Raw genomic sequence first — 23,203 nt, forward strand, 5'->3', positions numbered from 1 at the left:
TGTCCATGCCTACTCGTCCAAGTGTCTGTGGTGAAATGCACCCTGTCACACACAGAGTTTCTCAAAGAAGCGGTGATGTTGTGTGCGACATGCTGGTGGAGCGCAGGCACACCTTTCTTTGAGAAGTAGTGCCGGCTGGGCATCTGGTACTGGGGCACTGCGACGGACATAAGGTCTCGAAAATCCTCTGTGTCCACCAGGCGGAAAGGCAGCATTTCTGTAGCCAAGAGCTTGCAGATGGTGAAATTCAACCTCTTAGCTTTCTCATGGCTAGGAGGAAATGGTCTTTTACTTGTCCACATCTGAGGGACCAAGGGCTAGCTATTGTGCTTAGACGGGGTTGATAAGGGTGTCCCCGGCAAACTGCCGGTCTGTGAGGAAGATGCAGGCGGACATGTTAGGTTGCCTTGATCCAAAGGTGGTGCTATCGATGTCGGACAGCGCTCAACACCAGCTGGTGTTACCACCTCCAAAGAAAATGATGACCTGCCAATCACGCTGGCTGTTGCGGGTAAAGAGGTGGCAGGTCTGCGCCCCAAAACAGGTGTGACTGCTGTCCCCCCAGTTACAGAGGATGAAGAGGCCGCGGATGCACAAGATATGGCGGACAGTGGTTGGCCCGGCCGGCTAGGCCGCATTGTAGCACAGTGAGCTTCCCACTGCAACTTATGCTTCATGTCCATGTGCCGGTTCATGCATGAAGTACTCAAACTATGTACTTTTTGGCCTCTACTTAGCTTTTGCTGACAAATGTTACAGATAACACGAGTTGGGTCATCTTTATCGATCTGAAAAAATGCCCAGGCTATGCAAGGCTTAGCACCCATGCGACCTGAAGAGCCACCACAACTTGTGGTGAGAGGCAGAGTTGTGTTTGAGGATGCAGTTGTTGACGTGCTTCCAGTACTACGTCTCTGTCCAGGAAGGCGCAACCTGACCTCGTCGTCACTAGCATCCTCCTCCACCTCCTCTGCTGACCTCATCTCTTGGCTGACTGTGGGTTGACAGTAAGTGGGATCTCCAACCTCATCATCATCACCCTGTGCGTTATCACACCCGTCATCCTCAGAGCCAACCTGTTCCTGCCCTGACAAAAAACTAAAGTTGTCGCTCCAATCAGGTATTTGAGTCTCATCATCGTCTTCCTCATTGTCTCCACCAACAGGAGTTACAGTTTGGGAATGAGGGTCTACATTATGGTCAGAACCTTCTGCGTCTGGTCCTGGATCCGACTCATAAAGATTCTGGGCATCAGTGCAGATCATTTCCTCGTCTGGATTCACAGAAGCGCTGGAGTCGACCTCTGATTCCCAGGCTATAGTATGAGTAAACAGCTCTGCAGACTCAACCATCTGTTCTACCTCATACTCAGACGGGCAGCTGGAGATTTGGGAGCTGTGAGGAAGCAAGTGCGATTGGGGTGACACCTTTGAGGACTGGAGTATTTGTGATGTTGAAGTTGATGTGGAGGAGAGCCCACTTAAAGGAACACTTGATATCCGTTGAAGCACCTGCTGGTTTTGTGCCTCATCTGGAATTTGTAGCGATTGGCGTGGCCGTAAGAAAGGGATCTTATCACATTGTCTGGTAAAAGAAGTAGACATTTTAGTTTGGCTGGAAGATGGTCTTTCTTCTGCAGATGTTACTGTTGCTTTAACACCTACCCCACGGACACAACCTTTTTTCCCCTTCCCAACACGCCTATTCCCCTTTCCACCAGCAGCAGGCCTTTTTCCACTTATTTTGGTGGTTAACTAATTCACAACTCTGGAGTTGTTTGCACAAAAAAACAATGGATGGGAACCGAACAGAGCTGAGTGGCCAAACTGTGGTATTAGGCCAAAACTATTGGCTGGGTTAGATGCAGAAAAAAATTATATTCAATTTGCAACCTGATGGAGGTCAGTATAGATGGACTAATAGAACAAGTCCCACACACAGCTAGAAGCCCAAATATTTTTTCAGAGGTAGATGCAGAAAAAAATTGTATTCAGTTTGCAACCTGATGGAGGTCAGTATAGATGGACTAATAGAACAAGTCCCACACACAGCTAGAAGCCCAAATATTTTTTCAGAGGTAGATGCAGAAAAAAATTGTATTCAGTTTGCAACCTGATGGAGGTCTGTATAGATGGACTAATAGAGAAAGTCCCACACACAGCTAGAAGCCCAAATATTTTTTCAGAGCTAGATGCAGACAAAAAATTATTTTGAATTTGCAACGTGATGGAGGTCAGTATAGATGGACTAATAGAACAAGTCCCACACACTGCTAGAAGCCCAAATATTTTTTCAGAGCTAGATGCAGAAAAAAAATATATTCAGTTTGCAACCTGATGGAGGTCAGTATAGATGGACTAATAGAGAAAGTCCCACACACTGCTAGAAGGCCAAATATTTTTTCAGAGCTAGATGCAGACAAAAAATTATTTTTAATTTGCAACCTGATGGAGGTCTGTATAGATGGACTAATAGAACAAGTCCCACACACTGCTAGAAGGCCAAATATTTTTTCAGAGCTAGATGCAGACAAAAAATTATTTTTAATTTGCAACCTGATGGAGGTCAGTATAGATGAACTAATAGAGAAAGTCCCACACACTGCTAGAAGGCCAAATATTTTTTCAGAGCTAGATGCAGAAAAAAATTATATTCAGTTTGCAACCTGATGGAGGTCAGTATAGATGGACTAATAGAATGATGCTATGCCCAAAAGATTTTACTTCACTAGGTGCAGTAAAAAAATTGGTATTCTATACACAGGTGGTGTATCTTGCAACACAGATAGGCTACTCCACTGACTAACACACTCTGCAAAAGGCCAAAAAGGATTTGTTTTGCTAGATTTAGCCAAATGCTGTGAAAAAAACTTGCATAGCACTGGCACAGACCTGCCTGGCAAAAACTGATAGGAACTGATGTAACCTAGCCCTGAAAAGGACTGCAATTACAATTAGTCTTTACTCCCACAATCTATCTATTTAAGAGCACAGACCTGCCTGATAAACGTCGTAGGAAATGCTGTAACCTAGTCCTTAAAAGGACTGCAATCACAACTATTCCCTACTCCCAAGCTATCTGTAGATTTGTGCTAAATTGGCTTGAAATTAACAAGGTATAGCGCACACAGCAACAGCGGTGCCGTCTAACACGCAGCTGCAGCAGTGAGAAAATGGTGGCGACGGGGAAAATGGCTGGGTCTTATAGGGCAAGGACATGTGACATACACTGCCAATGACACATGCCCTTGCTTGTGTGAAAAAAAGCACTTCGCTCCGTGTGTGCGCTGCTGATAGGCTGACAGATTGCACCTCCCCACTGTAAATGCGGGAAAGAGAAAAAAAAATGGAGATCTTCATTATTCCTGCAGAGATCCATCCCCTGCCCCTCCCCCCGCCCCGCTGTACACTCAAACTGCGTATTAACATTAATTTTCATCATTACTGAGAAAAAATCCAGTTATGATTTTGGTGCACGAACAGTTATCGAACATAACCTCGAACAGCCGAATTTTTCTCAAATCGTTCGTGTTCGCCGAACGGCTCGAACACCGCCCAAAACAGCTCGAATTTGAGATTGGTGAACAGTTCGAGTCGAACAACGCTCATCTCTAGTACTGACTGTATATAGAGTAATAAAAAATAACCTTTAATAAATACCATTAAAAACTTTTTGAGTACAAAAAAGTGCAAAAAATAGTGCTCACACGCGTGATGCAAAATAGCCCCTGTGTCCAACAGGGGACTATAAAGAGGTGCCTGTATATTAACCACTTCTTTCCAAAATCAAATGGCGACCAGAAACACCTTCTCTTTTTGTATGGTATATGCCTTGTGGTTCTTCCCTAGAAGAGCTCAATATTTGAGTTGCTACCAATAGTATTGCACATTAACCGCTTCCCGACCGCCCACTGTACATAAACGTCAGCGCTGCCTGGGCTCTGTGCAGCGCGGACGTTTAAAAACGGTGGGTGGTCTCGCAGCGCTCAGGACCCCCAGGGTCCTGCAAGCGCTGCGAGAGAGGTGCAGAGCGATAGCTCTGGCAGGGAACATCATCGGGACCTGATTGGATCAGGTCCCAGTGATGTTAACCCTTTGCTGTCTTCTATATGCCGCGATCTATAGTGATCACGGCATATAGAAGACAGCAGGAGGAGAGGGGGTGGTATACTTACCTCTCCGAAGACCCCTGATACCTTCAAGGACCTTGGGTTGCTATGGCAGCTGGAGGTCACATGACCGCCTCCAGCTCTGCCATATATGGTGTCCTGCCAGCGTCAGCCTGCAGCTGAAGCCTGGCAGGACACACTGACTGTGTGAAGATCTCATGTAATGTAATATATGTCTATTATGACGCGCCCCCTGGGCCAGTGTTGTTTGGGGGATACCCGGAGCCGGATCAGATGGGGGTTGTAGTCTCCGAGTGGCGGTGACCCGGTCCGTGCCCAGGGTGTCAAGCTCAGTGTGTAGCAGTCCTACAGATGTTGCTGGATGTTCTTTAGTGTCGACTACGCCACCCGTTGATTTGCGGTCACTACGGCCGCCGCTGCAGCAGGGTCCGCTGAGGCTGGTGGTGTGTGTGCAGCTCAGGTAGTATAACCCCCAACGGGAGGGGTATAGCCTCAGGGGGTCAGTTGTAGAGGGTGGTGGTTGTGGTGGTGCAGGGAGAGTGGTAATAAGACTCCGAGTCGGGCTGTGCAGTTCAGGGTTTTACTTACTGCTTTTGTGTTGGTCACTCCGGCCTTGAGTGACCACCCGAGCCGTGCTGCGTCCACCAGGTCCTGGACTCGGCCAACCCCCAGGTGATTCTGGAGCGTGGTCCTGAGCTCCCTTTCTGACTTGTCCTTCTCTCTGGCCTTCCCCACCAGGGATCCACCTAAGTCCGGCTCCCTCGGGCCTCTTGTTGGTAAACCCTTGTCTCTGGGTTCCCTGACCCTATTCTTGGTGTGCCTTCCGGGTGGATTTAGTGGGTGGTCGTGGCAGATCCTGCCCACGACCTCCGGTCTCTGGCTAAGGATTAGGGCCCTCCACCAGCTTGGGATCCGGTACCCTTGTGCCAACTCTTCACCCTCTGGTCTAATTTTGGGTTCTTGGAGTTCCCTCTTCTCCCCCTCTGGGTCCTTCTTTCTCCTCTCTCTCTCTCTTGGCCTTGGAGCTGGCTGAGCTGCTCTGCTTCTCTGACCCAACTCTGACAGACTGACCAAACCTCTACAAAAGACCCTGTTCTAAGATGGTTCCCACCTTATATACTCCCTCTATGTGTGAGCTCAGGTGACCAGCACCCAATGAGCTCCTAGCATTACCCAGACTGCTCCCCCTATCTGCCCCTACACTACTGGGATGTTCCACCCCCCTCCCACTCCAGCCAGGGACAGACACTGTCGTACCTGCACATTTCTCTAGTGGGAGTACCATTGGTCTGTCCCCCGGAAATGGGATGTATGTAGTGCATGCAGCCTACTGAGCTCAGTTCCACACTCCATCCTTACCCGGGAGTGGAATATCACACCTCTGGCTGAGGTGCAATACCCCTGTAGCAGCCGAATCCTCAGGGTGCTACAATTACATTACATGAGATCAGCGATCAGAAAAATAAAAATTATTGTCCCATACAGGGACTAAGTAAAAATGTAAAAAAAAGTAAAAAAAAATGTTTTGAAACTGTTAAAAAAAATACAAAATAAATTAAAATAAATAAATAAAATATTAAACCAATAAATCCGTATATTTATGCAAAAATAAAAAAAGTACACATATTTGGTATCGCCGCGTCCGAAACAACCTGAGCTATAAAACTGTCACACTAATTAACTCCTTCTGTTCACACCGTAATAAAAAATTAATTAAAAAACGGAGCAAAAAACTATGCTTTTTCCTCATATCGCCAAACAAAAAGTGGAAAAAAATGCGATCAAAAAGCAAAATGGAAATAAAAATGGTACATCATCTTGTTCCGCAAACAAAAAGCTGCCATACAGCTCCATCAGCCAAAAAATAAAAAAATTATAGCGCTCAGAATAAAGCAATGCAAAAAAAATTTTTTTTTCTATAAAATTGTTTTATTGTGTAAAAGAGCCAAAACATAAAAAAAAATACAGTAAGTGTAGTATCGCTGTAAACGTACTGACCCGAAGAATAACGCTGCCTGATCACTTTTACCACACGCAGAACGGCATAAAAAAAACCCTCAAAAAACAATTCCTGAATTGTTGGTTTTTGTTAATTTTACCTCCCAAAAAACGGAATAGAAAGCGATCAAAAAATGTCACGTACCCAAAAATGGTACCAATAAAAAGGTCAACTTGTCCCGCAAAAAACAAGCCATCACATGACTCTGTTGTCCGAAATATGGAAAAATTATAGCTCTCAAAATATGGCGATGCAAAAACTAGATTTTGCAAAAAAAGCGTCTTTTAGTGTGTGACAGCTGTCTGTCATAAAAGCCCGATATAAATCTGGTATCTCTGTAATCGCACCGACCCAAAGAATAAAGTAATCACATCACTTATACTGCACGAGGAACGGCGTAAAAAATAAATAAAACCAATTCTTCACCTGCTACTGACTGATTTGTTTATTATGTCTCCCAAAGATCGCAGTAAGGCTCTGCTCACATTTATCCTGCGCTCTGCGCTGAGCACTTACGCCAGAGTTTCCGTGTAAATCTCTGAAATACGTGATTCAGACGGAACCCATGACGGAAGATTCCCTGTAATGAGGCAGATATAGGCCACTGTGAATGCCGTCTGGCCTGGGATCCCACGGTGTCATTTGTTTTAGGCGTGCAAAAAAGTGCGGTTGGCCACAGTTTTGTGCACTTCTGAAAAAAAGGACACCGCTAAACAGAGGCCAGACGGAGTCCAGAGTAACTCTGCTGCCTCATTACAGTGAATGGATCCCGCAGGGGTTTCATCTGAATTACATCACTTGGAAATTTAGATGGAAACCCCGATGTAAGTGCTCAGCCTAGAGCGCCGGATAAATGTTACGTAAAATGTTCCCAATAAAAGCTTCAACTCAGTCCTCAAAAAAAGCTAGTCCCCACTCAGGTCCGTCATCTGTTAAAAATATAAGGGACTTCCAAGTTACTGGTAGCAGAAAGTCTCTGGAAAAGCGAAATGGCCCTTGCCCCCCAAAAGAAATTCAGAAAATTTTGTGCTCCCAAATCCAAATGCCTATTCTACAATAATTTGTTCTCCAATTGTCAAATAGCGCTCCGTCCCCCCCAGATCTCGCCGTATGGCCGAGCGGTACGATACAGCCACATATGGGGTATTGACACTTTTAGAAGAAATTGTGTGACACATTTCTGCACCATTGTTACCCATTGCCCTGTGTGAAAATGTAAAATCTGAGGGTAAAAATTTTTTTGTGGTAAAAATATAATTATGCTTTTTTCACTGCCCAATGGTATAAATTTAAAAATTAAAAAATACTCACTACTTCCCTAGATGAATTCCTTGAGAGGTGTAGTTTACAAAATGGGGTCACTTGTGGGGGGTTCTGCTGTTTCGGCATGTCAGCGACTCTTCAAATGTGACATGGTGTCTGCAAAATATCCCAGCCAACATAGCGCTCCTTTCTCTTCCGAACCCTGCCATACACCAAAGCAGTGGTTTTCCCCCACATATGGGGTATCGGCGTACTCAGGAGAAATTACACAACAAATATCATGGTGCAATTTATCCTATTACCCTTATGATAATGCAAAATTAGGGAATGAAAAACATTTTTTGTGGGAAAAATGTGAAAATTGTATTTTTATGGCTCAATATTACAAACTTCTGTGAAGCACCTGGGGGTGCAAGGTGCTCACCACACATCTAGATTAGTTCCCTAAGGGGTCTAGTTTCCAAAATGGTGTCACTTGTGGGGGATTTCCACTGTTTAGGCACATTAGGGGGCCCCCAAATGCAACATGGCGTCCGCTAATTATTCAAACAAATTTTACATTCAAAAAGTCAAATGGTGCTCCTTCCCTTCCGAACCCTGCTGTGCGGCCAAACAGTGGTTTTCCCTCACATATGGGGTATCAGTGCACTCAAGAGAAATTGCACAAAAAATTTTGGGGTCCATTTTTTCCTGTTACCCCTGTGAAAATAAAAAAAATGGGTCTAAAGTAACATTTTTGTGAAAAAAGTTAAATGTTAATTTTTTTCTTCCACATTCCAAAAATTCCTGTGAAGCACCTGAAGGGTTAATAAAGTTCTTGAATGTGGTTTTGAGCACCTTGAGGGGTGCAGTTTTTAGAATGGTGTCACTTTTGGGTATTTTCTGTCATAAAGACCCCTCAAAGTGACCTCAAATATGATGTGGTCCCTAAAAAAATGTTTTTGTAAATTTTGTTGGAAAAATGAGAAATCGCTGGTCAACTTTTAACCCTTATAGCTCCCTAACAAAAAAAAAATTGGGTTCCAAAATTGTGCTAATGTAAAGTAGACATGTGAGAAATGTTATTTATTAACTATTTTGTGTGACATATCTCTCTGATTTAAGGGCATGAAAATTCAAAGTTTGAAAATTGCAAAATTTTCTAAATTTTCGCCAAATTTCTGATTTTTTCAAAAATAAACGCAAGTGATATCGAATAAATTTTACCACTATCCTGAAGTACAATATGTCACGAAAAAACAATCTCAGAATCAGGGGAATCCGTTGAAGCGTTCCAGAGTAATTACTTCATAAAGTGACAGTGGTCAGAATTGAAAAAATTGGCCCGGTCACGAAGGCAAAAACAGGCTCTGGTGCGAAGTGGTTAAAGGGAAAGGACACACAAATGTAAGAAAACTTGCGACTACTATTTGTCTCCTACAGATCAAAATAGTACAAAACCTCCAGACGTCCCAACACAAAAGTGTGGCTGAGTATAATTAGACATGTAATACCATACACAGCAGCAGCCTGGATATATATTGAATGTAAACTATGTATAATCATATCCAATAATGGAAAACAGTTGCCTGAATAATTTGTTTTACAGGCAGGTTACTGTCATACCATGATGCACATTTATAGAAAATAACATACCGTCTTATAATATGGCACCAGGTATCACGCTGTACTACCTTGGTGTAGACAAGTATTGATTAGTAAGATAATACAAGGAACAATCTCACCCCTTTTTTTCCACAATCATTCAGGAATCACTCCTGGCAAATCCTCTGTCCATATATAGGAATGGCTAATGGGGGGAAAAAAATTGTCTTCCAATCGTACTCCCAACGCGTTTCGTCGGGTATCGACTTGTCAAGGGAGAAATATTTGGGGTCTGCCACAAACAGACCGCATCATGAGAATGAACGCTTGCCGCCTATTTTGAACATCTCTTGAACTTTATGAGCTAATGTAGCAAGTTAATTACGTTATAGCACACTTTGTCTTATTGTGTGTAACTATTGCACGTATCACGAGAGAGTCACATAATACAGTGTGTCTAGTGCCCTACGTGGCCTAAAAAAGATCCAGACAACGTACATATGCACATTAGCCCTTTATATGGGTGGTGGCGTTGGCTTTGGTGAGGGAGTTCCTGTTTAAGGGTCCGATAGGGATAGCCTACATAGAGAGGGGGGCAGCACAACGAATCCCCTAGGGTGCCAACCTCTACTGTCAGGAAGTCAAACAGAGGATGAGATTCTGTCTCCCTTAGACTCTTTTCTCTGATGATTAATCAGTATGTTTTCGGACATTGGATAATATATGACCCTGTGGACTTTCCTTACCTTAATTTAATATGGTATGTCGCTTTATGATTTTAATGAATATAAATAAAAGCTAAATTATATAGGGTTTCTCTTCTCTTGTGGTAGTCTACCCTTGGATATCAGCCACCTAAAAAAGCCACTGATCTGATATTGATGCCCTTAGTCAAAGACTATATGGACTCGCAGACCTGACCGATTTTCTTGTCCGAGTGCCATCCGTAATTGTCACGGAGAGCGATCGTACCTATGATATTCTCTGGGGCTGTTCACATGTCTCTACCACAAGTATAACCTAAGGATCTGTTCCTCGCACTCAGAACTAATATTACTGACAGGTAGTTGAACGATATAATTGCACGTAAAATCCTTAGGCCGTGTTCCCACATAGCTTACTTGCTGCATTTTTTTCCCACCGCTTTTTTTTCTGCAGAAAATCTACTGCGTTTAACTGTTCAAACAAATAAGATGTGATTTAATGGAAACTACTGTCCACTGTGTTGAACTGTGCTTATTTTTTTATCTATTTTTAAGGCTACGTTCCCACTATGAGCTTTTGGCGAGTGTTTGATGTTGCAGATTTTTTGCATCCATTAAGTGCGATAAGTGCATTTGTAAGTGCAGAAACAAAGCTGTTCTGCAGCAAAAACACACCAAATAAAGGAGAAAACACATAAAAAAATCGCAGCTAAAACGCAATAACCAGAGAAGATTGTTATTATGTATTTTTGGTGCGGACACCTACAGAAAAACTACTTAGGTAGTGATTTGCAAATCGGTTATTACTAATATGTTATATATCTTCTATATAATGTAAGAAAGCTGTATACCTTACCTAGACTATATGTATGTGTATATATATATATAGTCCAACAATGACATCAAACTAGTAGTGCATTATATGTATTTGGGCAAAGAATGAACCTCTTTTACTTTTTCTAGCTACAACGCTAAGCATATAATTGTTTCCTTCATACATTGCTATCTTACTATCTATTCATGATACGTTCCTAAAGCCTTATACATATTCAATCATGCTTACCAGGAGCGAAGCAAGTTACTGTCCCGTGACGGCTCTCTAATAAGAAAGTAATATCATTTCCTCTTTTATAGAGGTTGTGTGGTAGAGACGTCACTGCAGGATATATTACATCACTTCTAGGACATTGTACAAGTCCCCGTGTAACGAGACTATAACACTTTGTTCTTACTCTACGTAATCTTTTGGGAAATCTTTAAGGTTCGTAAGTAATTGTGACTCGCCCCCTGGGCCGTGGGGCACTCGGATCCGGGCAATAGGGGGAACGATGGGAGTAGTAGTGGCAACCCGGTTCCGTGGCTCAGGGTGGTCAGGCCAGTGGTAGTCCGTTTTGTGCTGTTGGTTTTGTCCGACTACGCCACCCGTGGATTTGCGGTCATTAGGAACCGCCGCTGCAGGGCAGACCGCTGGGGCTGATGATATATGCAGCTGGGATGGTGTGACTCCCCACGGGAAGAGTGCGGCCCCAGGGCAGTGTAGTGGATGGTGGGAGTGATGGTAGTGAGAGTCCCGGTGCTGAGAGTGCTGGAGGAGCAAGGAGCACACAGACAACAAGTTGCAGTCCAGGGTCTTTACTAAAACAGGTAAACTGACCCATAAACAGTCCCGGCTAGGAGGGGACCTGGATGTCTGAGAGCAACGGGGAAATTGGCCCTGGTCAGGGTGAGGGTGTAGGCCTACCGTGCTTTCTGCGCTCCTTCTGGCTATCTCCTCGTTATAGGGTAACAGCCCACGTGTCCGAGCTCTCCGTGTACTCTCGCCTGTATGGCCTGCGACGTGGGTTCCTTTCTGCTCCCAGCCTTGTACGGCTTTACTGGTCCCTTCGGTTGTGGCAGGGCCTCCAGGCTTCTTAGGCCAAGGAATATACAGTCCCCTTGCGAACTGGTTCTCTGCTGGAGGGTGTAGAATCCTCCCAGCCTCAGACACCAAAGTCTGGTAAATTAAGTCCTTTATCTGCCAAGACAGGCTCTCTTCGCCTCTTGTCTCTGGCTTGTGGCTCTCCTCCTGCCACACTTCCTCTTAGGTGCAGTGCAACTTTCTGTCCCTGCTCTGCTGAGACACGTCTCAGTCCTGAGACAGGTCATCTGGGTTCTCTCTAACCCTGCCCCCAGTACCAGCTTTTATAGGGGCAGCCTGCTCCCCCTACTGGCCTGAGACAGGAGGTACTGCATGCTAATGTTCCCCTGACTAGAGAACCTCCCCCTTGCTCTCAGACACAGCTTTAATACATTTTGTGGCATCCAGGCCAGGGTGACACATTCCCCCCTAGTGAAATTTAGTACTCCGGGACTAAACAATAAGCAAAGACAATATGCATACCATAAAACATTAGTATACAAGTGACGCACAGATTGAGTTCTTAAGGTCACAGTGTGGTCTGTGACCGGGTGTCCATATCACCAACACAACGGGGAGCCTTAACCAGGTGGGGGTCTGTCCTACCCCAAGTCCTTCACAGTCTTAGTTCATTCCTGGGTTAGGCTCCGAACGCAGTCCATACCATGTCCCGGTTATAAAAAGTCCATAACCTTTGAGTCCTTATGGTAGCTGCAAGAAACTGAAACACAGAATTACCAAACATGCATGTAACTTTGCAAACAATTCAACATTTGGCAACAGGGTCATTTACAATTTTAGCGCGCTTTATATTCTCCAGCGAGCGGGTATCTGTCCCTTTGTGCTCCTGGTTGACCTACGTAGCCCACTGTCTGGTGGTGGACTGACTTGGCTTTCCCCACTAGCGTTAGGGGTGCAGCTACCAGCTGGGTGTACAGGTAGGGCAGGTAGCTGTCTGCGGGTCCTTTGGTTTACCGCAGGCATGGCAGGCTCACTGTCAGCAGAGGGTTGACTCTCCTGGGCTGCTGGTACAGGCTCTTCTGCCTCTGGAACTGCTTGCTCCTCTTCATCTTCCGGCTCTGGTGTTGGTTGTTGCTGTGCCGGTTGCAGGAAATGCAGGACAGGTACCACTATGGCATCATTTATGCGAGTCCAGGACTGAGGGAACTCTCCGAGAACGGTGCTGATCATTTCTTCCTTGTCCTCTGCGGGTTCAAGGTCACTCTGATCCTCTTCTGCACTACGGAGTTGCTCGGGGCACCTTTTGAGATGGTCTCTGGAGACGACACTAGTGGTTTCTCCTCCGTCCTTGGTGATTACGCACACCTTTGGGTTGTCGTGGTCAGACTGCAGTACGGTGTAGGGTTCCCTTTCCCACTGGTCGTCCAACTTATGTAGCCTTCTTTTTCGCTTTAGGACTTGCTCACCAGGTTCTAGGGGACTAGCAGGGGCGTGTTGATTGAAGAGTCTTTCTTGCTTCTCTCTCACCTGGGCCAGGCTCTTCTCCACACTCTCCTGTACCTTCTTGTACTGTAGTTGCCTTTCCGCATCCCAGTCCGCATCCGGGGAGGTGTCCTCAGGTATTAGGACTCCCATCTCCAGGTCTACGGGCAGCTTTCCTGGTCTAGCTCGCATCAGGTAAGCCGGGGTGCAGTTTGTAGCATTCACCGGGATATTGTTGTATAGGTCTATCAGGTCCGGCAGTTTTTCTGGCCACAGGCTGCGTTCCTCCAGGGGCAACGTCTTCAGGAGATCAATGACTATATTGTTCATCTTCTCACACATCCCGTTGGTTTGGGGGTGGTAAGGCGTTGTACGAATCTTCTTACAGCCATAGAGGTTGCAGAACTCCTGGAAGATTTCAGCCTCGAACGCTGGACCCTGGTCTGTCAGGACCTGTTCCGGATACCCGTGTGGACGGCAGAAATATTGCTGGAAGGCTCTGGCCGCTGTTTGGGCTGTCAAGTCCTTTACCGGGACCACCACTAGAAAACGGGAATAGTGGTCCACGATTGTCAGGGCATAGATGTATCCAGACCGGCTTGGAGCCAATTTGACGTGGTCCAGAGCTACCAGCTCAAGAGGCTGCGTGGTGACGATGGGCCACAAGGGTGTCTTCTGGCTGGTGCGGTCCTTCCTCCTCAGGTGACAAGGGCCACAGTCTCTGCACCACTTTTCTACAGCTCCTCTCATGCCGACCCAAAAGAACCTTCCTCTTAGCAGGAACTCCAGTTTCTTCCAACCGAAGTGTCCCGCTCTGTCATGGTAAGCCCCCAGGACCATAGCTGCATCCCGCCTTGGGACCACGACTTGCCAGGTCAGCTCGTGCGCCCGGTGGTTGACAATCCTTCTGCACAACTTGCCTTCGTAGAGGAACAGCTTGCTCTTCTCTTTCCATAGTTGCTTGGCTTCCTCTGGAGCATCCGGATCTATGCGGGCATCTTCCTGTGTCAGCAGATCTTTCACCAGGCGGAAAGCAGGGTCACTATCTTGGGTCTCGGCCCAGCTGTGGTGAGGTAAGGGGTTGATCATCACGGTTGTTAGATCCTCCTCCTTCACGCGGTGAGAGTGTTGAGCAGCTCCATACCGGTGAAACGCGGGGAGTTCTACCTCCTCCAGCTCTTCCGGGTCTTCGTCACCTTCAGGTAAGTGAGGCATTCTTGATAGGGTGTCAGCTTTGGCATTGGTTTTGCCCGCCCGGTACTTGATCACGAAGTCATAGTTCGAGAGACGGGCCATCCACCGCTGTTCCAGGGCACCCAGTCTTGCATTGTCCAGGTGTGTCAACGGGTTGTTGTCCATGTACACGGTGAACTTTGCGGAGGCCAGGTAATGCTTGAAGCGTTCTGTCACGGCCCACACCACCGCCAAGAATTCTAGCTTGAAGGAGCTGTAATTCTCCGGGTTCCTCTCGGTGGGCCTCAGCTTCCGGCTGGCGTACGCGATCACCCTTTCTCTGCCCTGTTGGTTTTGGGACAGTACGGCTCCCAGTCCCACATTGCTGGCGTCGGTGTGGAGAATAAAAGGCTGGCCATAGTCAGGGTAGGCCAGGATCTCATCTCCTGTGAGGGCCATCTTTAGCTGGCGGAAGGACTCCTCTTCCGGTTTATCCCACTTAAAGGGTGGCTTTTGACTCCTGGACTTAGACTGTCCGATCAGGAGGTCCTGCATAGGAGCTGCCATCTTAGTGAACCCGGGGATGAACCTTCGGTAGTAGCCTACCAACCCGAGAAACTGTCTCACCTCTTTGATGTTCGAGGGGCTTGGCCAGCTCTTGATTGCCGTGACCTTGTCAGGGTCGGGGGCCACTCCTTCCGCGCTTACCACGTGCCCTAGGTACTGGACCTTTGGTTTCAGCAGGTGACACTTCGATGGTTTCACCTTCAGGCCATAGCCTGCCAGGGCTTCGAACTCCTCGGCCAGGTGCTTTAGATGGTCCTCGTAGGTCTTCGAATAGACGATCACGTCGTCCAGGTAAAGGAGGACCGTCTCGAAATTTCGGTGCCCTAGACAGCATTCCATCAGCCGCTGGAAGGTCCCTGGTGCGTTGCAGAGCCCGAAAGGCATACAGTTGAACTCACTCAGTCCCATCGGGGTGGTGAAGGCGGTCTTCTCCTTGTCAGCCTCTGCCACAGGAACCTGCCAGTACCCGCTAGTAAGGTCCAAAGTAGAAAAGAAGTTAGCTGATTTTAGTGCGGCTAAAGACTCCTCTATTCTAGGCAGCGGATATGCGTCTTTGTGGGTGATACGGTTGATTTGTCTATAGTCCACGCACATTCTCATGGTGCCGTCTTTCTTTTTGACCAGAACCAAGGGGGCTGCCCAGGGGCTACAGCTGTCTCTAATGACCCCAGCTTCTTTCATCTCTCTTAGCATGCCCTTTGCGTTCTGATAATGTGCAGGGGATACAGGCCTGTGTCTCTCTTTTATTGGTGGGTGGCTCCCTGTGGGGATGTGGTGTTCTATCCCCTTTACTCTGCCGAAGTCTAGCGGGTGCTTACTAAAGACTCTCTCGTACTCCTGTACCACCCGGTAGACTCCTTGTTTTTGGTGCAGGGGAGTGGAGTCAGCACCCACATGGAGTTTCTGGCACCAGTCCTCCTTTTGTTTCTGGGAGCCATTACCCTCCGCCTGAGGAGATGGAGGCAAGGGTTCCACGGCCCTGATAGCTTTGTGTTCGACGACAAACAGTTTGGCGAGTGTAGCGTACCTGGGTAAGTGTACTTCCCTCTCCCCAATGTTGAGGATGCGGACGGGCACCCTCCCATGACGGACATCAACCACCCCCCGGGCTGTCAAAATGGTGGGCCTGCTGTCTGAGTACACGGGTTCTACCATGGCTTGGTAGTCTCTACCTCTCAACCCGATTGCAGTCCGACGCCAGATCATCATTTCACTTTTGGGAGGCATGGAAATGGGGAATGGGTCACTCAGTCTTACGCTACCGATCTCACCACCAGACAGTTCTACCTGCTGCCGTCTCATCAGGGCTTTTATCTCCTTGTTGAGGACTCTCTGTTGGCTGGAACTAGCATTCACCGCCACCTGTTGTAGAATTACAATTACCTCTGAAAGACAATTTTCAATTATGTTAGTACCCACAGTTATTTTAGGGTGACTTTCATGACGGTCAATGTCCACAAAATCACTCCCTGTGCCGGCAGTTCAACTTTACCAATTTTAATGGTCATCTCCTTGAACCCCATCTGCGGCACGGGTAAGCCATTACTGGCGATGATGTTCAAGTTACTGTCTGGATACCGTGTGATATCAGCATCAGTCCAATACTGCTTAAAAAGTACATAAGGGATAGTGGTTACTTGTGACCCAGTATCCAGCAAGGCGCTCATGGGGATACCGTCCAGCACCACGGGTAAAACCGGGCGCCCCCCAACGTACTTATTACGCCAATTGTAAGGGCCTGGTGATCTTATGCCTGGGGGTTGGCCCTCTGCCCCAGGTTGGACCCGTTTAAATTACAGTACCTGGAAATGTGTCCGGGCTGGTTGCATCGACGGCAAATGGGCTGTCCATCCTCTGTGTAGCGGTCTGTGGGCCTCCCTCGGAACGACGGGATCCTCCTCTGTCGACGCCACGGGACATCCTCCGGACTTGAAGTCAGCTCGATGGGTCTTGACGGGTCCACTTGCAACGCCTGGACAGTCCTGGTCAATGCCGCGACGCTCCTGGTCAGCTCCTGGACTTGGTGGTGCAGGCCTTTCGACGGGGCTTGGTTCAGGGCCTGTGCATCAGCCTCCACGGAGTCCATAGAGGAGGGCGCCGCCTCCTGGTGGTAGGTGATAGCAGGGCGCCGGGGGTTTATAGCGCCACTGGTTGCAGATTCACGGAGCACTCTTATGGCCCTGTCCTTAAATTGGGCAAAGGTCAGGTCGGGGTTCTGAAAGAACATGAGGCGCAGTTGGGCCCTGTGGGCGCTAGACAGCAGACCTTCTATGAATTGTTCTGTTAGCAGCTTATCGGTTTCCTGCACACTGCCAGGGTCAGTTTGTTGAATAGCCCTCAAGGCTTCCTACAGATTTAGGGCATAGTCTCTGATGCTGTCCTGTGCCCGCTGTTTACATCCATAGAACCTCATTTTAATCTCAGCGGAGGTACGTGTATCAAAGGTACCCCGCAGCCGGGCCAGAATACCCTTCACAGTCCTTTTCTCCTCAGTGGGCCATGATTTTACCTCCCTCTGGGCTGCGCCAGTTAACTGCCCTGTTAATATGCTGACCTTCTGTTCCTCTGTCAGGGGGTAAACGTGGAACAAACTGTATAGCCTTTCCTTGAAGTCAGTTAGGGCATGGGGCTCCCCTGAGTATTTGGGCAGCCAGGCCGCTCCAGGGATGTAGGGCAGGGAAAAGGGCATCACCGCTGCTGCAGCTGCGTTGGTGGTAGTGGGCGCCTCTGTGTCCGACATCTTCCTCCCCCCTAGTCAAGCGTGGCCTACCTTCCGACGATCCTCTTCTGTAGGCCGCGGCTCCGCTGCTGCTGCTATGGACGAGGACCTGGCGTCGCGTCCTGATGACGTCAGCGTCGCTCTCTCTCCCTTCCAGGACCTTGCGCAGCGTCGGTGCGTGGGGCGGAGCTTCGGATCTCGCGCGGTTTTGACGTCCACGCCCCTCTTCTTCCCGCGCGGCGTCCTGAAGATGGCGTCCGATGGTGGGAAACAGCTGCGGATGGCGGGAAGACGGCAGAAGACGGCGGGAAACGGTCCAAGATGGCGTCTGATGGCGGGAATCGGCTCCGGATGGCGGGAAACGACTCCGGATGGCGGGAAACTTTGCCACAGGTAAGTTACAAAAGTCTTTTTCAGGCACGCAGTACCCGGTGGTTGCGGGCACGAAATCCTGCCGACTACGCCAAAGCTGACTCGCCCCCTGGGCCGTGGGGCACTCGGATTCGGGCAATAGGGGGAACGATGGGAGTAGTAGTGGCAACCCGGTTCCGTGGCTCAGGGTGGTCAGGCCAGTGGTAGTCCGTTTTGTGCTGTTGGTTTTGTCCGACTACGCCACCCGTGGATTTGCGGTCATTAGGAACCGCCGCTGCAGGGCAGACCGCTGGGGCTGATGATATATGCAGCTGGGATGGTGTGACTCCCCACGGGAAGAGTGCGGCCCCAGGGCAGTGTAGTGGATGGTGGGAGTGATGGTAGTGAGAGTCCCGGTGCTGATAGTGCTGGAGGAGCAAGGAGCACACAGACAACAAGTTGCAGTCCAGGGTCTTTACTAAAACAGGTAAACTGACCCATAAACAGTCCCGGCTAGGAGGGGACCTGGATGTCTGAGAGCAACGGGGAAATTGGCCCTGGTCAGGGTGAGGGTGTAGGCCTACCGTGCTTTCTGCGCTCCTTCTGGCTATCTCCTCGTTATAGGGTAACAGCCCACGTTTCCGAGCTCTCCGTGTACTCTCGCCTGTATGGCCTGCGACGTGGGTTCCTTTCTGCTCCCGGCCTGGTACGGCTTTACTGGTCCCTTCGGTTGTGGCAGGGCCTCCAGGCTTCTTAGGCCAAGGAATATACAGTCCCCTTGCGAACTGGTTCTCTGCTGGAGGGTGTAGAATCCTCCCAGCCTCAGACACCAAAGTCTGGTAAATTAAGTCCTTTATCTGCCAAGACAGGCTCTCTTCGCCTCTTGTCTCTGGCTTGTGGCTCTCCTCCTGCCACACTTCCTCTTAGGTGCAGTGCAACTTTCTGTCCCTGCTCTGCTGAGACACGTCATCTGGGTTCTCTCTAACCCTGCCCCCAGTACCAGCTTTTATAGGGGCAGCCTGCTCCCCCTACTGGCCTGAGACAGGAGGTACTGCATGCTAATGTTCCCCTGACTAGAGAACCTCCCCCTTGCTCTCAGACACAGCTTTAATACATTTTGTGTCATCCAGGCCAGGGTGACACAATTGTATAAAAATAGAGGCGGGATGAGGTGTAGGATGGAGAACGTCATAGATTATTTAGAATCTGGGCAGCATGGTGGCTCAGTGGTTAGCACTGTTGCTTTGCAGCGCTGGGGTTTGGGATTAAGATCCCACCAAGGACAACATCTGCAAAGAGTTTGTATGTTCTCCCCGTGTTGTGTGAGTTTTCTCCGGGTTCTCCAGTTTCCTCCAACATTGCAAAGACCTACTGATAGGGAATGTAGATTGTGAGCCCCAATGGGGACAGGGCCAATAATGTCTGTAAAGAGCATCAGAATATGATGGTGCTATATAAGAGTTAAAATAAAGGAGGAACATGAATGTTAGCTGGGGCAGAGCTTATAGAATTTCAGAGCATGTGCCGGGTGCCATTGGGAGCCTTGATCTGGCCATTTAGATGCAGGGCTAGGACAGCACCCTGGATTTTTGTCCCAGGTGAAGGAAGTCTAGCCTTATAATAAGGGGACTGAACACAAGAACCAGCTCCAAAAATTCGACAAGACTGAGTTTCATTGAACTCTTTTTAACCCATAACATGATAGTAAGGTTAATAATATAACTTTCATACCAGAGAAGATTAGAACGGGTTGGAGGTTATTCAGGAAACATATTATAAATTAATCGTGGAGAGAAACTCAGTTCAAAATCATGCATGGTGCGATATACGCCTTTAATCTACCCAAAAAAGACCCACTTTCTAATAGACTAATTGCGTGTCCCAAGTGCCAACATCCACACTCTGACCTCCTACACGGCATTTGGTCCTGTCCTACATCGGTTTCCTATTGGGACCAGGTAGCTGACATGATTAACACCACATGGGGACCAGGATATGTCCTTTCTCCATGTCTAGCTTTGCTGCATTTTTGGACTAATGTAAACAACCCTAACAAATTAATGCGAAGTCCCCCAAAGTTACTACATACCTGGCTTATATTGGCGAAAAAACAGCTCCTAAAACATTGGCTAGATCCCAATATCCCCCCCATTACGGAACAAATAGCAAAAATGAAGCATTATATGGAGGTAGAACAACAAGATGACCTACGTAAAAAGAGTAATAGTATAGTATAGAAATAAAGTAATAAAGAGAAGCAAGCAGGCATATTCCTTCTAAAATGGAAACAGTTTATTTTATAAATTGCTGTTCAATAGAGGACAAAAGGAAAATGGTAGAACCCTTTACATTTACAGCATGGTATATACTAGAAGATCTCAAAAATAACTTAGGTCCACTTCGTTTAACTTAAAATGAAGAAGAGAATGGTGAGGAGAACAAACAATGGGCCAGGACTTCTGGCATAGATATAAATGCATTAATTATCCATGATGGCTTCAATTAGATATAAGACATACTGTCAACTAATTCATTTTGTTGTTGTTGTTTTTTTTTTCTGTATATACTCAATTATTAGTTACATTTTGAAGAATTCTAGCTTTGATTTTGATCTGTAAATAGAGATATATCGGTTATACCAATTATTTATGTGAATAGAGTTGTTATAGACCCTTACCACTCTATGTACCAGATTTGATGGATGTTGTGTATTTGTGTCATAAAAACTCAAATAAAAATGATATTGAAAAGAAAATAATAATAATATAACTTTCATTACAAAAGTTTCAGTTTTACTCAAATTAGTTCATGCAAAAATGAATACACCCCACATCAAATACTACTATATTTAGAATTTTGTATAGCCTTCATGATTTTTAAGGACATCACCAAATCGCCCATGCATGGAAAGAACAAATTGGCAACATATTGCAAAATTCATCTTTTTCCATTCTAGAACGACCTCTTTTAGAACCGGAATGCTGGATGGAGAGTGTTGACAGCTTGTCTCATCTGAACCGAACCAAACATCTATGGGGAATGCTGATCAGAAGACACTTGGCCACTGAATCACTTTCACCCTGTTCTTTTTCAGAAATGCAACTGTGGCCTTAGATGTGTGTTTTGGATCATTGTCATGTTGGAACAGTGCACGTCTACCAAGGGGCATGGAGTGATGGCCGCATCTTTTCTTTCAATATAAAGCAGTACATCTTCATCTGTGAAGTCATGATCTCATCAATGAAATGTAGCTCCGACACCAGCAGGGCTCATGTAGCATCACGTAAGGCCACGGCCACCACCATGTTTCACTGGAGGCACCATGCATTTAGAAAAATTAATTTAGACAAAAGTCTGGTGACTACATTGAAACAAGGTGGTGGCAGTATCCTTATCTTCAGCACAAAACATTTTGGACAATTGTAGCTTCCAGCTTTGTGGGAACAGTTTGGGAGAAGGTCCTTTTCTGTTCCCCATGACTGTGCCCAGTGCACAAGGTCCATACAGACATGGTTAGGGGAGTTTGGTGGAAGAACATGAGCGGCCGCACAGAGCCCAAACTTCAGCCCCATCCAACATCTTTGGAATTAGCTAGAAAAGAGATTGTGAACCCGGCTTCTCCTCAACATCAGCATCTGACCTCACAAATGCTCTTCTGGATGAATGGGCAAAAAATTCCCATAGACACCTCCAAAATCTTGCAGATAGTCTTTTCAGAAGAGTAGAAGCTCTTATACCTACAAAGGCACAACTCCATATTAATGCCTACGAATTTAGTGCAGTGTACTGGGTGCAGCTTCGGGGGCCTCAGTGATGTTGCATTGCACTGGAAATATATTACATGGCACTCAATGGGTGATCACTCAACACTAAGCTGATTAGTTGTCCCGCACTTGGGTTTCCCAAGTGATCGGATATAATCTGATGGCAGTGCCTCCGCTGGGGAAAAGAAGTATTACATAGTTCCTATTGAATATGCAAATTGTCTCTTCAGAGAGGTTGAGGACTTGAACTCTAGTGCCACCTATTGGAAGTAGCAATCCTACAAGTCAATATCGACCCTTTAATGAGCTTTGAAATATGACTTAGTCATACTTCAAGGCTCGGTAAAGGGTCGATAATGACTTGTACGATTGCTACTTCCAATAGGTGGCACTAGAGTTCAAGTACTCTTCCTCTCTGAAGAGACAATTTGCATATTTAGTTTCCCAGAGGAGCATACAAGGCATTCAAGTCTCCTCATACTAGCGTGCCAGACCTGGCATGTCACTCTCCACAAGGAGAAACCTTATCCCTTAGATTATAGATCCCATTGAAAACACTTGTTGTCCATGTAATGAATGGACATTCTGGATCCTCCAGAACCATAGATGTTCTTTGTAAAGCTTGATGCTTATTAATGTAGATCAAGTACTAAAGGTCGTCCTTTTGTATTTTGGTAACACACGAGTGTTCTGAGTGTTTCCAGCTTCCTCAAAGTTCATGTTTCACCCTTTCCGCTTAAAACTTCAGGGTCAGCTTTTTTTTTTTTTAAATCTATAAATAGTTTTTCATTACAAGTTAAAAACTAAGCTTAAAGAGGGTTTTCAGGAATAAACTTTTTCTTTCAAGCCAAAGCCTAACCTCTGAACAAAAGCATTTTGCAGTTTACTTACATTTTTTAAAAGTGCCTCCTTATCCATCTTCTTCGGGGTGGTCACTCTACTAGTGGATGAAGTTGTGATCCAGTCTTGATTACATCACGTCCACCCATAACATGATTTACAGACCACCTTAGCTCTGCCCTGTCATTGGGATGTCATCATGGCCATCTTGTATTAGGGCCACGTTTACCTTATGCAAGGAGCAATTAAACATGGAAGAAAAAGACAAAGAAGATAAACCCACAAAAATCCTGGCACATCCAAAATTAAACTTTTATTATACAATCAAAGAAAATTGAGCAGGGAAAAGAAACTCATTAAAAATATTTAAAACAGCATATGATAAAACTAAAAACTGGAAATGAATGTCCAAAACCCTGGACTATTAAGCAAGTGAATCTTCACACTAATATAAAATATCCAATATATATAACATAAGAAAATCATGATTGGAGGGGTGAAAGAGTGTTAGAGAGGAGGCCACAGAGCAGGAGGTTGCAGTAGTCAAGGTGGGAGATGATGAGGGCCTGCACTAGTGTTTTTGCAGATTCATGGTTTAGGAATGTGCGGATCCAGGAGATATTTTTGAGTTGGAGTCAGCAGGAAGTGGAAAGGGCTTGGATATGTGGTTTGAAGGAGAGTTCCGAGTCCAGGGTTACCCCAAGGCAGCGAGCTTGAGGGACTGGGGAGAGTGGGCAGCCATTGACGTTGATAGATAGGTCAGTTGGGAG

The 23,203-nt window shown here is 46.6% G+C and overlaps 1 protein-coding gene across 1 annotated transcript in view; it reads right to left on the bottom strand.

The window, feature by feature from the left end:
- Positions 1 to 10,803, bottom strand: part of LOC141154896 (C5a anaphylatoxin chemotactic receptor 1-like) — a 35,824-nt gene extending 25,021 nt beyond the window's left edge. Inside the window, exon 1 of the mRNA XM_073641432.1 lies at positions 10,743 to 10,803. The gene's annotated coding sequence lies outside the window, so the exon portion shown is untranslated. The remainder of the gene's footprint in view (positions 1 to 10,742) is intronic.
- Positions 10,804 to 23,203: the final 12,400 nt, after the last annotated feature.

This window comes from Phyllobates terribilis, unplaced genomic scaffold (assembly GCF_046119375.1).
Source record: "Phyllobates terribilis strain yellow unplaced genomic scaffold, ASM4611937v1 Scaffold_7__3_contigs__length_470593459, whole genome shotgun sequence".
In the NCBI taxonomy this organism is placed as follows: Eukaryota; Metazoa; Chordata; class Amphibia; order Anura; family Dendrobatidae; genus Phyllobates; species Phyllobates terribilis.